Here is a 12,547-nt window from a genome sequence, read left to right on the forward strand (position 1 = left end):
TTTTTGATGATTTCAAGGAGTCTTATGGTTGAGTGTTTGGGGTTCTCTAAGTATAAGATCATATTGTCAGCAAAGAGAAAGATTTTGACCTCCTCTGCTGCCATTTGGATGCCCTTTATTTTCTTGTCTTGCCTAATTGTATTGGCTAGAACTTCCAGCACTATGTTGAATAGTAGGGGTGACAGAGGACAACCTTGTCTGGTTCCAGTTCTAAGAGGAAAAGTTTTCAGTTTTACTCCATTCAGTAAAATATTAGCTGTGGGTTTGTCATAGATAGTTTCAATCAGTTTAAGAAATGTGCCACCTATGCCTATACTCCTCAGTGTGCTAATTAGAAAAGGATGCTGGGGGCAGCACCTGTGGCTCAAAGGGGTAGGGTGCCAGCTGGTTCAAACCCACCCCCTGCCAAAAACTGTAAAAAAAAAAAAAAAGAAAAGAAAGAAAACGATGCTGGATTTTATCGAATGCTTTTTCTGCATCTATTGACAGGATCATTTGGCCTTTGTTTTTGCTTCTGCTAATATGTTGAATAACGCTTATGGACTTGTGTGTGTTAAACCAGCCTTGCATCCCTGGGATGAAACCTACTTGATCATGATGTATGAATTTTTTAATGATAAGCTGTAATCTATTGGCTAGGATTTTGTTGAGAATTTTTGCATCTATATTTATTAGTAAAATTGGTCTGAAATTCTTTTTAGTTGGGTCTTTTCCTGGTTTTGGTATCAGGGTGATGTTTGCTTCGTAGAACATGTTGGTGAAGATTCCTACCTCCTCAATTTTTTGGAATAATTTCTGCAGTACAGGAATAAACTCTTCTTTGAAGATTTGATAGAATTCTGGTGTGAAGCCATCCAGACCCCCGGGCAGTTTTTTTGTTGGAAGATTTGTTATTGTTTCTTTGATCTCAGTGCTTGAAATTGGTCTGTTCAGGAACTCTATTTTTTCTTGGCTAAGTCTAGGGAGAGGGTGTGATTCCGAATATTGATCCATTTCCTTCACATTGTCAAATTTCTGGGCATAGAATTTCTGGTAATATTCAGAGATGATCTCTTATATCTCTGTGGCATCAGTTGTTATTTCCCTTTTATCATTTCTGATTGAGGTTACTAGAGATTTTACTTTTCTATTTCTAGTTAGTCTGGCCAAAGGTCTATCTATTTTATTTATTTTTTCAAAAAACCAACTCCTTGTTTCATCAATTTTCTGAATGATTCTTTTATTTGCAATTTCATTGATCTCCGATTTAATTTTGGATATTTCTTTTCTTCTGCTGGGTTTAGGCTTAGATTGTTCTTTTTCTAATTCCATAAGATGGCTTGTGAGTGTATTAATGTGCTCTCTTTCTGTTTTGTGAGTATAGGCATCTAAAGCAATACATTTTCCTCTCAGAACTGCTTTTGCAGTATCCCACAGGTTTTGGTAGCTTGTGTCTTCATTGTTGTTATGCTCAAGGAAGTTAATGATTTTCTCTTTTATTTCTTCTGTCACTCAACAGAAGATTGTTTAATTTGCATGCCTTTGTGTGGGGTTGAATGTGTCTGTTAGAGTTGAGCTCCATCTTTAGTGCCTTGTGGTCTGAGAAGATACAAGGTAAAATTTCAGTTCTTTTGATCCTGTTGAGGTTTGTTTTGTGTCCTAGGATATGATCAATTTTGGAGAATATTCTATGGGGCAATGAGAAGAATGAATATTCTTTATCTTTGGAATGGAGTGTTCTATATGAATAAGCACAGTTGTTCCAGGGTCTCATTTAAGTCTCTTATATTTTTGTTTAATTTCTGTAAGAGGAGTGTTAAAAGTCCCCTGTTACTATGGTGGCATAGGCTATCATATGGCTCACACTGAGTAAGGTCTGTTTCAAGAATCTGGGAGCATTTAAATTGGCTGCATAAATATTTAGAATTGAAATGTCTTCTTGTTGTATTTTTCCCTTGACCAATATAAAGTGACCATCTTTGTCTTTTTTGACTTTAGTTGCTTTAAATCCACATGTATCTGAAAATAAGATTGCAACCCTTCTTTTCTTCTGAATTCTGTTTGCCTGAAAAATTGCCTTCCATCCTTTAACTCAGAGTTTTAATTTGTCTTTTGAAGCTAGGTGTGTTTCCTGCGCACAGCAAAGGGATGGCTTATGTTTTTTGATCCAGTCAGCCAATCTATGCCTCTTCAGTGGGGAATTCAAGCCATTAACATTTATTGAGATAATTGATAAGTGTGGTAGTGTTCTATTCATCTTATTTTGTGAGAGTCCTTTGCTTAGTTTTATCTTTTGCATCATTGTGGAAGTTAGGTTCTATCCTTTAATTTCTTACTTTGCTGTTGATCCATTGTCATGGTCAGTGTGTAGAACAAGTTGAAGTATTTCCTGCAGAGCTGGTCTTGTTGTGGCGAATTTCCTCAATGTTTGCATATCAGTAAATGATTTGATTTCTCTGTCAATTTTAAAGCTTAGCTTAGCAGGATATAGAATTCTGCGCTGGAAATTGTTCTGTATAAGTAGATTACAGGTAGATGACCATTATCTTCTTGCTTGAAAAGTTTCATTAGAGAAATCTGCAGTCACCCTGATGGATTTGCCCCTGTAGGTCAACTGGCACTTACTCTTGGCAGCTTGAAGAATCTTTTCTTTTGTCTTAACTTTGGACAGGTTCATCACAATGTGTCTTGGTGAAGCTCTGTTGGAGTTGAGGTGACCTGGGGTCCAATATCCCTCTGAAAGGAGTGTGTCAGAATCTTTGCTGTATTTGGGAAATTTTCATTTATAATGTTCTCTAGTATGGCTTCCATTCCCCTGGGGCATTCTTCTTCCCCTTCTGGGATACCTATAACTCATATATTTGAACACTTTCATAAAGTCCCATAATTCTGTCAGTGAATGTTCTGCTTTCTCTCTCTTCTTATCTGCCTCTTTAACTATCCGAGTTATCTCAAGAGCTTTGTCTTTTACCTCTGAGATTTTCTTCTGTATGGTCTAATCTGTTGTTGATACTTTCTATTGCATCTTTAAGTTCCCTAATTGACTGTTTCAGTTCCTTCAGCTCTGATATATCCTTTCTATATTCTTCATATCGTTCAACTCTTATTTGATTCTGTTTTTGGATTTCCTTTTGGTTATTTTCCACTTTATCAGCAGTTTCCTTCATTGTTTCCAGCATTTCCTTCCTTGTTTTCATCATATGTATTCTAAATTCCCTTTCTATCATTTCTAACATTTCTTTATAGGTGGAATCCTCTGCAGTAGCTACCTCATGGTCCCTTGGGGGGTTTGCTCTGGAATGGTTTTTCATGTTGCCAGGATTTTTTCTGCTGGTTCTTCCTCATGAGTTTTCTTTTACCTGTTTCCTTGCCCTAATTTTCCTTTCACTTCCTCTTGCCCTTTAAGTTACTGTGCCTCTGGCCTAGGGTTTTAATGAGTCATTTTGGTACAGGACCAGAAGGATGAGAAGATTAAAGAGTAAGAAGGGAAAAAAGATTTTGAAAAAAAAGAAAGGAGGGGGTGAGTAAAAGGGAATATTGACAAAAAGAAGAGAGGCACAGAAAGAGGGAGATAGGAGCAATGTAGGTGTACAGGAGGGTACTTTGACCCAACCTTTGGTGGGGTGCCGAGTTGGGAGGTTCCCTTGAGGTCAGCAGCTCTTTGCCAGCCTCCTCAGACACAGTACTGCACCTTTACCAAGTAGAGAGGAAAGACAAAAATGCTATAAATTAAACCAAAACAAGCAAATGGAAAACTTTATGGGATAAAATTTGGGAGGAAAAACCAAATAATAGGGGTAGAAACACTAACAAAAATGAAGTTCTAATTGTTAAAAAGGCAACAATGGAAAATTATACTTAAACTAGAAAAATGAAGAAAGAAAAGAAAGAAAAAAAAACTAGGGGGGAAATGTTGAAATTAAAAAAAAAAACAAAGAATATATATCTTGCTGAATATTATCTGGGCAACAGGTGATCTTCTGGGTTATGAGATGTTAATCGCAATGCTGGCGCGGCTATATGAGATGGAGACTGGAGGCTTCTGCTGATTTCTCAAACACTGCAGGGTAGAGAGCCTAAATCTCTCCTCAGCCCACTTAAAAGGTACTTTAAACTGTTAACCTTGGCTAAGCAGAAGCTTTCCCAGGAATGCACTTGTAGTTGGGATCATTCCTGAGGTGGCTGTCCACTTACCCAGTGTGCCAAAACCAGTCTCACTCTATGCCCCTGAGGGCCAAGGTTGTAAGGCATCTCAGTCCCTGCCTTTAGGCTGCTCAGTCACTATATTACTCGCCCAAGGTCTCCCACCCAGATCCTCACTCTGCAACCCTGAAGGGGGAACTTGCTGAGGCAGTTCTCCCACAATGGCTCCGCATGGCCCACAGCCGAACACCATTAGCTCAGTCCATCTCAGCAGCACAGTCTGGGGCCCTAGATAATGCTTAAAGTCCTCCGTACTCTCACCCAAGTTCTCCCAAGGTAGTTCAAGTGAGTCCAAAAAAAAGCAAAACAGTTCACAGGTAAGGCCTTTCCAGTTTGCAAGCTCACTGCTGCTGTACTTATAGCTGCTGGCAGGATTAGACCAAATGAACACACACAACTACTTGCCAGTTCTCCACTGCTTTTTGTCCTCATGGGGTCCAGAAGTCTCTCACTGACTCCCTGTGTCCCCAAAGGGATGTTTCTGGGCAGATTCCACCAGCCCAGAGATGCCTGGAGCCTTCTCTCCCCAGTCTCACCATGCCCAATTGCAAGGAAGCTGTTACTCAGCCGCCATCTTGCTCCACCTTCCCTCCTATTTTGGAAACACTATCTTATTGTCCAAAAAACTATGGTGGACAGGGGAAGATGTGACTCGTGTACACTCACCAAAGGATCCTGGTGACCCTTCCGTCTGGTCCCCCACCAGGCATAGCCTTGCAACTCCAATCTATTCACACTGGTGAGATTATTAAAGAATCAGTAATTCCTCCTTCTAGGTACTTATACCTATTGTTAGTTTCAAGGAAAATAAGAATTAAAGATAGTTTTTGTTGATGTTCTTAGTTTTTTTTGTACATTATGCCCCTATCCTAAAGAGCACCTATTTTTAGTAATTGCTCCCCACCCCATCTCCTTACCCCCATCCTGAACAGAGCTCTGTATACATTGTCTGTAACTCACACTCAGGTAAGTACCTATGTGGAGATTGCTCTTTGAGACATGTCCAGTCTCTGGATTGTCATGACCCTAAATCTGGGACTTCTTATTCTCCTATTTTCTGTCATTCTCTGAACTGCTGGTATAAAGATATGGGAGCACAAACCACTGTCTTAGGGCAATTCTTGAGTTGTCTTGTCCTGTTATGTTATTTTACCTTTTATGAATTTATACTTTGCTTCTCCCATTAAATTAACATGAAGATGGAATATGGGATCATCCTGCTTATGATCTCCCAAAGCACCAGTAAACCCTCATTATACATTTATTGATTTGAACCAGAGCATCCATTCCCCCAGTGAAGGTTGAACCTTGCCCATTTCTGCCTACATCAGACCTTGGGGTGTCAGGACACTCCCTCTCCATTCTCAGCCAACTCAAGGACAATGAAATGTTTGCCCCACCATTCAGAAGGGATTGACATCAGTTGGAAATTAAAATAAAAATCGGAACTTTGAGCTAATAGCATTGACTCATGGGCACCAACTCTCTAAGGCAAGTGAGATCCCTCCGGTCCTTTAGTCTCCCAGCTCTGAAGGCATAAAACTAAATGTTACATCCATGTCTACAGAAATGTTGGTAGGTGGTGTGACTGCAGCCTAAGAGGGGGTGAGTAATACAAGGCACGTGGTGAGGTTGTGTGTGCATGCACATATAAATACACACACCTACACACATTTGTGTTTTTTAAAAAAAGATAAGACAAAGCCTTAGGGCGTTTCTACCAAATTATGCAACAAATAAATCTAGCAAAGGCTTCTGAGCATCTACTAGAAACCATTAGTGCTGTAGGGGTGTTATAAAAGAAGAATCTTTTATAAAGAATTTTAGAGATTATCTCATCCAATTTTCATTTTATAGATAAAGAAACATGTCATAGAGCTTAGTTTATTTCCGTAAGACTCAGCCCAAACTGGAATTCTCATCTCCTGTTTTCTAGTTAAACCACACATGCTCTGGAGGAGGAGGAGAATTACCCTGGGTCCCCAAGACCCTTAGACCTAGGCTCCTCCCTTAGACCTGGGCTCTTCCTGGGCTTTAGGGGTCCCCACTCTGGGCCTCCTCCAACTGCACCCCTTGTCCCAGGACGTCTAGGAAGCCAGGGAAACACTCCCACCAGGAGCCCACTTTCCCCCATGCTCAAAGACTCAGGGCTCAAGAATTCTCTGCCCATTCAGTCCCAGGCTCACTTCCTGGCCTATATGGCCTCTTTTTCAAATCTGTCCTCCCAAGCTTGGACCAACAGCTGGTATTACGTCTGGTCCCCAGGGGTGGCCAAGGAGTAGTTCTTCCCAGGAGAATGCCAGAACTTGGACCTGTAGGAAGCATGGCTGCAGATGTGCACATGAAGCCTATAGGAATGAAGTGGAGAGCCAGGGGTGGGAAGAGAAGCTCTGGCAAGCTCCATGTTCATACTGCAACCCGACCACCATGTTCCTGCTCACAAGTCCAAGGAGTCTGAGAATTCTGCCTTTGAACCTAGCCCACCAGGTCACAATGAAGGTATATGTACATATTTTGCTTGCTTGGCACATAACTTCATACTTGGATGTGTGGTGTGTGACCTCCATTCTCACTCTCCGCTTGGATTCCTCAGTTCTTAGGGGTGGGTCTGGATAACAGTAGGAAGGAAGAACTGACAAAGTCAACAGCAGGAGGATGGCTGAAGGGTGAGAGCCCTGGACTAGGAATCAGGACAGCTGACTTCTGTGCTCTAATCTGTCACATGAAAGTTGATGAACTTAGATAAAATGCTTAACCCCACTCTCAAACTTTGAGTGTTCTTATCTAATGATGAACTTGACATGCCTGCCTTGCCTAGCTGTAGTTTGTGAAGAAAATTATCCAAAATGAAATAAATGTCCATAAAGTTTGCTCATTAAATTCAATGACTCTTTCTTGAGCAGGTCCTATGGTATATGCTGGGCACTGCAGTGGGCTCTGGAGGTACAACAGTGAACAAGACAAAGGCCCTTCCTCAGGGGGCTCACATGCCAGCGAGAGGAGACAGATGATGAGGAAGTGAGTGGATATTCAGCTGATGACAGCAATTTGGAGAATAACAAAGGGGGAAAGGAAGTGTGGAAAGGGACAGTGTTATTGTGTTAAATAGAGTAGTCAGGGATGATCACTCCATTAAGATGACACTAAACCATGGAGATATCTGGGGAAGAGAGTGCCAGGCGAGGGAGCAATTGTATAAAGTGAACAAGAAGCTAGAATAAACATTCAAAGAGTATTTACAGCCAGGTGCAGTGGCTCACACCTGTAATCCTAGCACTTTGGGAGGCTGAGGCAGGTGGATTGCTTAGCTTGGGAGTTCAAGAGCAGCATGAGCAAGGTCAAGACTCTGTCTGTACTAAAAGTAGAAAAACTGGGTGGCGCCTGTGGCTCAACAGAGTAGGGCGCCAGCCCCATATGCTGGAGGTGGCAGGTTCAAACCCAGCCCTGGCCAAAAACTGCAAAAAAAATAATAATAATAATAAATAAATAAATAAATAAAGTAGAAAAACTAGCCAAGTATTGTGGCAGCTACTTGGGAAGCTGAGGCATAAGGATCATTTGAGCCCAAGAGTTTGAGGTTGCTGTGAGCTATGATGCCACAGCACTCAAACACAAGGCAACAGAGTGAGACACTGTCTAAAAAAAAGAAAAAAGTATTTACTCAGAGCCCCTACTAAGTAAGTGCCCTGTAAAGTAGTATGCAAAGTGATCAGTAAAGTTAATTAGCTACAGTTTTTTCAAAGAACGCAAAGTCTTAAAGGAAAAAAAATAAGTTAAAAAAGACTATATCATAAAGTAGAACATGACAAACATCAGAAGGAAGTTTATAAAAAATGTCAAAGAAGGGAGAAACCATATTTGGCCAGAGGGATTATGCAAAGCAACCATGTAGAGCTGCATATGAGCTGAGCCTTAGGGGTCCTTAAAGGATGGGGAGGGTTTGGATCACTAAAGAGAATAAGACAGGTGTTCCAGGAGAAGAAAACGGATGGTATGAGCACAGACATTAAGGCAGGAACCCGGGAGATGCATCTCGCCAATGTGCCAGATGAGCTGGAGTTGCACTTCACTTCTCTAACTGCAAATTTACATCACCTAGACTCCAAAAATAAAAAAGACACCCCTACGCCACACTTCACATCAATTAAATCTAGATCTCTGCAGAAAAGGCTGGGGCAACCATGTCTTTTACAAGCTCCCCAAGATTCTGCTGTGTAGTCAGAAAAAAGAACCACTGAGCTAAGGGTTTAAGAGTCCTCCTTTCTAATCACTTACTAAAAGGGATAAGACAGATACGTGACTTGGGTATAGTACAGAGGAGAACAAGGAGGGCTTTATGATCTGGCTGAAGGGTCTGGTCTTAATTTTACAGGTGATGGTGGATCATTAAAGATTTTTTGAGATATTATTAGAACTAAGTGCAAGAAGGATTACTCTATTAACAATATATAAGATGAAGTGGAGGGAGAAAAGACTGCAAATGAGGAGACCAATTAGGACAAGATTTTAACCTTGCATGCATGAAGTATCAAGGATCCTAACATTTCTCACTGTCAAATAGATGATACTTTTAAAATTTTGATTATTCATTTGTGCAAGAATCTTAGAAGGCCAGGCGAGGTGGCTCACGCCTGTAATCCTAACACTCTGGAAGGCCAAGGCCAGTAGATTGCTTGAGCTCAAGAGTTCAAGCCCAGCCTGAGAAAAAAATTGAGACCCCTGTCTCCAGTAAAAATGTAAAAATTAGCCAGGCATTGTGGTAGGCCCCTGTAGTCCCAACTACCCAGGAGGCTGAGGCAAAGGGATTGCTCGAGCCCAAGAGTTTGAGGTTCCTGTGAGCTAGAATCCAGAGGCACTGTACCTAGAGTGACAGAGTAAGACTCTGTTTCAAAAACAAAGAATCTTAAAATAGGCACTCCAAAATTCTTCTGGTGGGAGTGAAAACTGGTATAGCTATTTCTGAGGACAATTTGGCTTATCTATTAAAATTTTACATCAGCTTTCCTCTTAGTGCAGAAAGTCTACTTCAAATATGTATGTTTTTTTTTTATTTTCTTTTAATTCAACCAAATAAATTCAGTCATTTAATTCAATCGGATACAATTCACCTTTTTTTTTTTTTTTTTGTAGAGACAGAGTCTCACTTTATGGCCCTTGGTAGAGTGCCATGGCATCACACAGCTCACAGCAACCTCCAACTCCTGGGCTTAAGTGATTCTCTTGCCTCAGCCTCCCGAGTAGCTGGGACTACAGGTGCCCGCCACAACGCCCAGCTATTTTTTGATTGCAGTTCAGCCAGGGCTGGGTTTGAACCCACCACCCTCGGTATATGGGGCTGGTGCCTTACCGACTGAGCCCAGGCACCGCCCTACAATTCACCTTTTTATGTGTTCAATGAGTTTTAACAAATCTATGAAATCTTATAACCACCACCACATTCACAGTATGAGACATTTCCATTGCCCTAAAAGTTCCCTTGTGCCAGCTTGCAGTCTATCCCCTACCCTATCTCCAATTCCTGCTAACCATTGATCTGATTTCTGGTTCTATAACTTTGTCTTTTCCAGCATTTTATATAAATGAAACCATACAATATGGAGCCATTTGTGTCTGTTTTCTTTGCCTTAGCTTAGTGTCTTAGATTCATCCAAGTTATACCATGTGTCAGTAATTTCTTTCTACTGCTTAGTAATATTCCCTTGAATGGATATACCATTTTGAATGGGTATACCATAAATTTTTATTTATCTGTTCACCATAATTTTCGTTTATCTGTTCACCAACTGATAAGCATTTGGGTTGTTTCTGGGGTTTTTGGCTATTATGAATAATGCTGCTAAAAGCATTTGTTTCCAGATCTTTTTTGTGAGCATACATTTTCATTTCTCTTGAATAAATACCTAGCAGTGGAATTGCTGAGACAAGTGGTAAATGGAAATTTAACTTTGTAAGAAACTACCAAACTGTCTCCCAAAGTGGGATGTATTTTGCCTTCCCACCAACAAGGTATAAAAGTGTTTGTTAATCCACATCCTTGTTAGCACATGGTTTTGTCTTTTTTTTTAAATTGGAACCATAATAGTAGGTGTGTAGGGATAGCTCATCCTGGTCTTAAAATCTCATCAGCATTTTCTTCATGACTAATGATGTTGAACACCTTTATGTGTTTAATTGCTATTGATATGTCTTCCTTGGTGAAGTATCTATTCAAATCTGTTGCCCATTTTATAATTGGATTATTTGTCTTCTTAGTACCAAGTTGCAAATATCTTTGTATCTTCTAGACACAAGTCTCTTATCAGATATGTGTGTTTTGTGAATATTTTCTCCTAGTCCATAGCTTATCTTTTCATTCTCTGAATTTTAAAGACCATATCTTGGTATATTTCATTTCAAAGAGCATAGCATAGGTAGATTTCAAAAAGCAAAAGTTTTTTTGACTTTGGTGAAATCCATTTTTTTTTCTTTTTTGGCTCATGCTTTTTATGTTCTAAGAAATATTTGCCTAACCCAAAGTCACAAGTATTTTCTCCTATGTTTCCTTCTAGAAACTTAATATTTTAGCTCTTATGTTTATGTCTGTGACCCATTTGAGTCAGCTTTTGTATGTTATGAGAGATTGAAGGATTAAAGTTAATTTTGTGTGTGTGATGTCCAGTTGTTACATCACCATTTGTTGCAAATCTTTTCACCATTGAATTGACCTTATACTTTCAAAATATGTGGATTTATTTCTGGACTTTCTACTGTCTTACATGGAAGACTCACATATTACATGGGGGTAGGGACAGTAAGATCCCATATAGGATAATCCTGTTGATGAAAAAAGTGTAATTGCAATTTCTCTTTTAAAAAATAGTATGTGTATAAATGGTATTTGCCACTAGGTAAAAGAATAGAATTTGGAGAGGACTTGAGGGAATCAATGTATAAAGAAAAATATTCACTTCCTGCACTATGTAACAATACATCTGATTACAATAATAGTACGTGATTGATACAAATTATAGCCTTTGAATTTTAACATCAGTATAGACTGCCTTTGTATTTCATTTTTTTAAATAAAAACTTGGTGGATTTGGATGGGAATTAGAAAATAGATGATACACATTCTGGATACTAAATTTACTGGTGAGATACAGGGAGAGAAAAGGGTCCCAGATGATCAGAAGTTTTTAGACTCAATGTGGAAGGAAATCTTCTGGAGAGGCGGATGAGGAGGAAAGATGGAGCACTGAGTGGTAAGTGTGTTGGCAGTGAGGTCTGGGCCAGCCCCAGGGAGCTGTGCTAACACCAGCAATGACCAACGTGCTCCAAGGACTCAGAAGATGTGGCCACGGGGGGCTGGGGGGAATCACCTGCACAGAGTTACTAGCTGAAGATATGAGAGTAAATGACCATGCCATCAAGAGAGGAAGGAAGAAAAGAAAAGAGGGCCAGGGAGAACCCTCGAGAAAGAACTTCGTTCCGGAAAGCCAGAAGAGGAGTCGATGAACAAGGCAGAGAAAGATCCAGGGAGAAAGATGAGAAGCACAATGGAAACGTGTTGTCATCAGTGGCCTGGGAAGGAAGTTTCACAATAAACAGAATAGTCAATGTCAGAGACAATAGGAGGGAGAAGATCTCTTTGGATTCAATGACCACATGATCATTAAAAAGAGACTTTCTGTACCCGGCTTATTTCACTTTATGTAATGTCCTCCAGGTTCATCCATGTTGTCACAAACAACAGGATTTCCTTCTTTGTTAAGACTGAATAATATTCCATTGTGTACATATATCCCATTTTCTTTATCCATTCATCTGTTGATGGACACATGGGTTGACTTCCTGTCTTGGTTGCTATGAACAGGGCTGCAATGAACACGGAGCTGCAGATATCTCTTTGACAGACTGATTTCATTTTCTTTGGATATATACCTGGAATTGGGATTGCTGGGTCACATGATCATCCTATTCTTAATTTTTTGAAGGACTTTCAAACTGTGTTGAAATGATGGAGGCTTGGCCAGGGGAGGCAAGTAGCAAGGGGTGAAAAGGTGAGCAGCTGAGAAATGATGAGACCACAGAAAGTGAGGGATCAGGAGAAACATGTAATTCTTTGAAAGGGCAGAGACAGAAGCCCAATGTCCATCATCAAGAGAGCAGCTTGATGAAACTGCAGTACAGTAAGAAGAGGAAATGTTACACTTCTGTTATAATAACTGTGAAAAAACATAGGAAGCGTTGGGTTATAATGTTAAGTGGGGAAAAAACTAAGTATAAAATGGTTTATGAACTGATACAAAACAATATGTAAGACTGGGAAGGAATTGTGCAATACTTAAAGTTGTTACATTAAGAGAATAGAATTGAGGCTGTTCTT

Source organism: Nycticebus coucang, chromosome 11 (assembly GCF_027406575.1).
Source record: "Nycticebus coucang isolate mNycCou1 chromosome 11, mNycCou1.pri, whole genome shotgun sequence".
In the NCBI taxonomy this organism is placed as follows: Eukaryota; Metazoa; Chordata; class Mammalia; order Primates; family Lorisidae; genus Nycticebus; species Nycticebus coucang.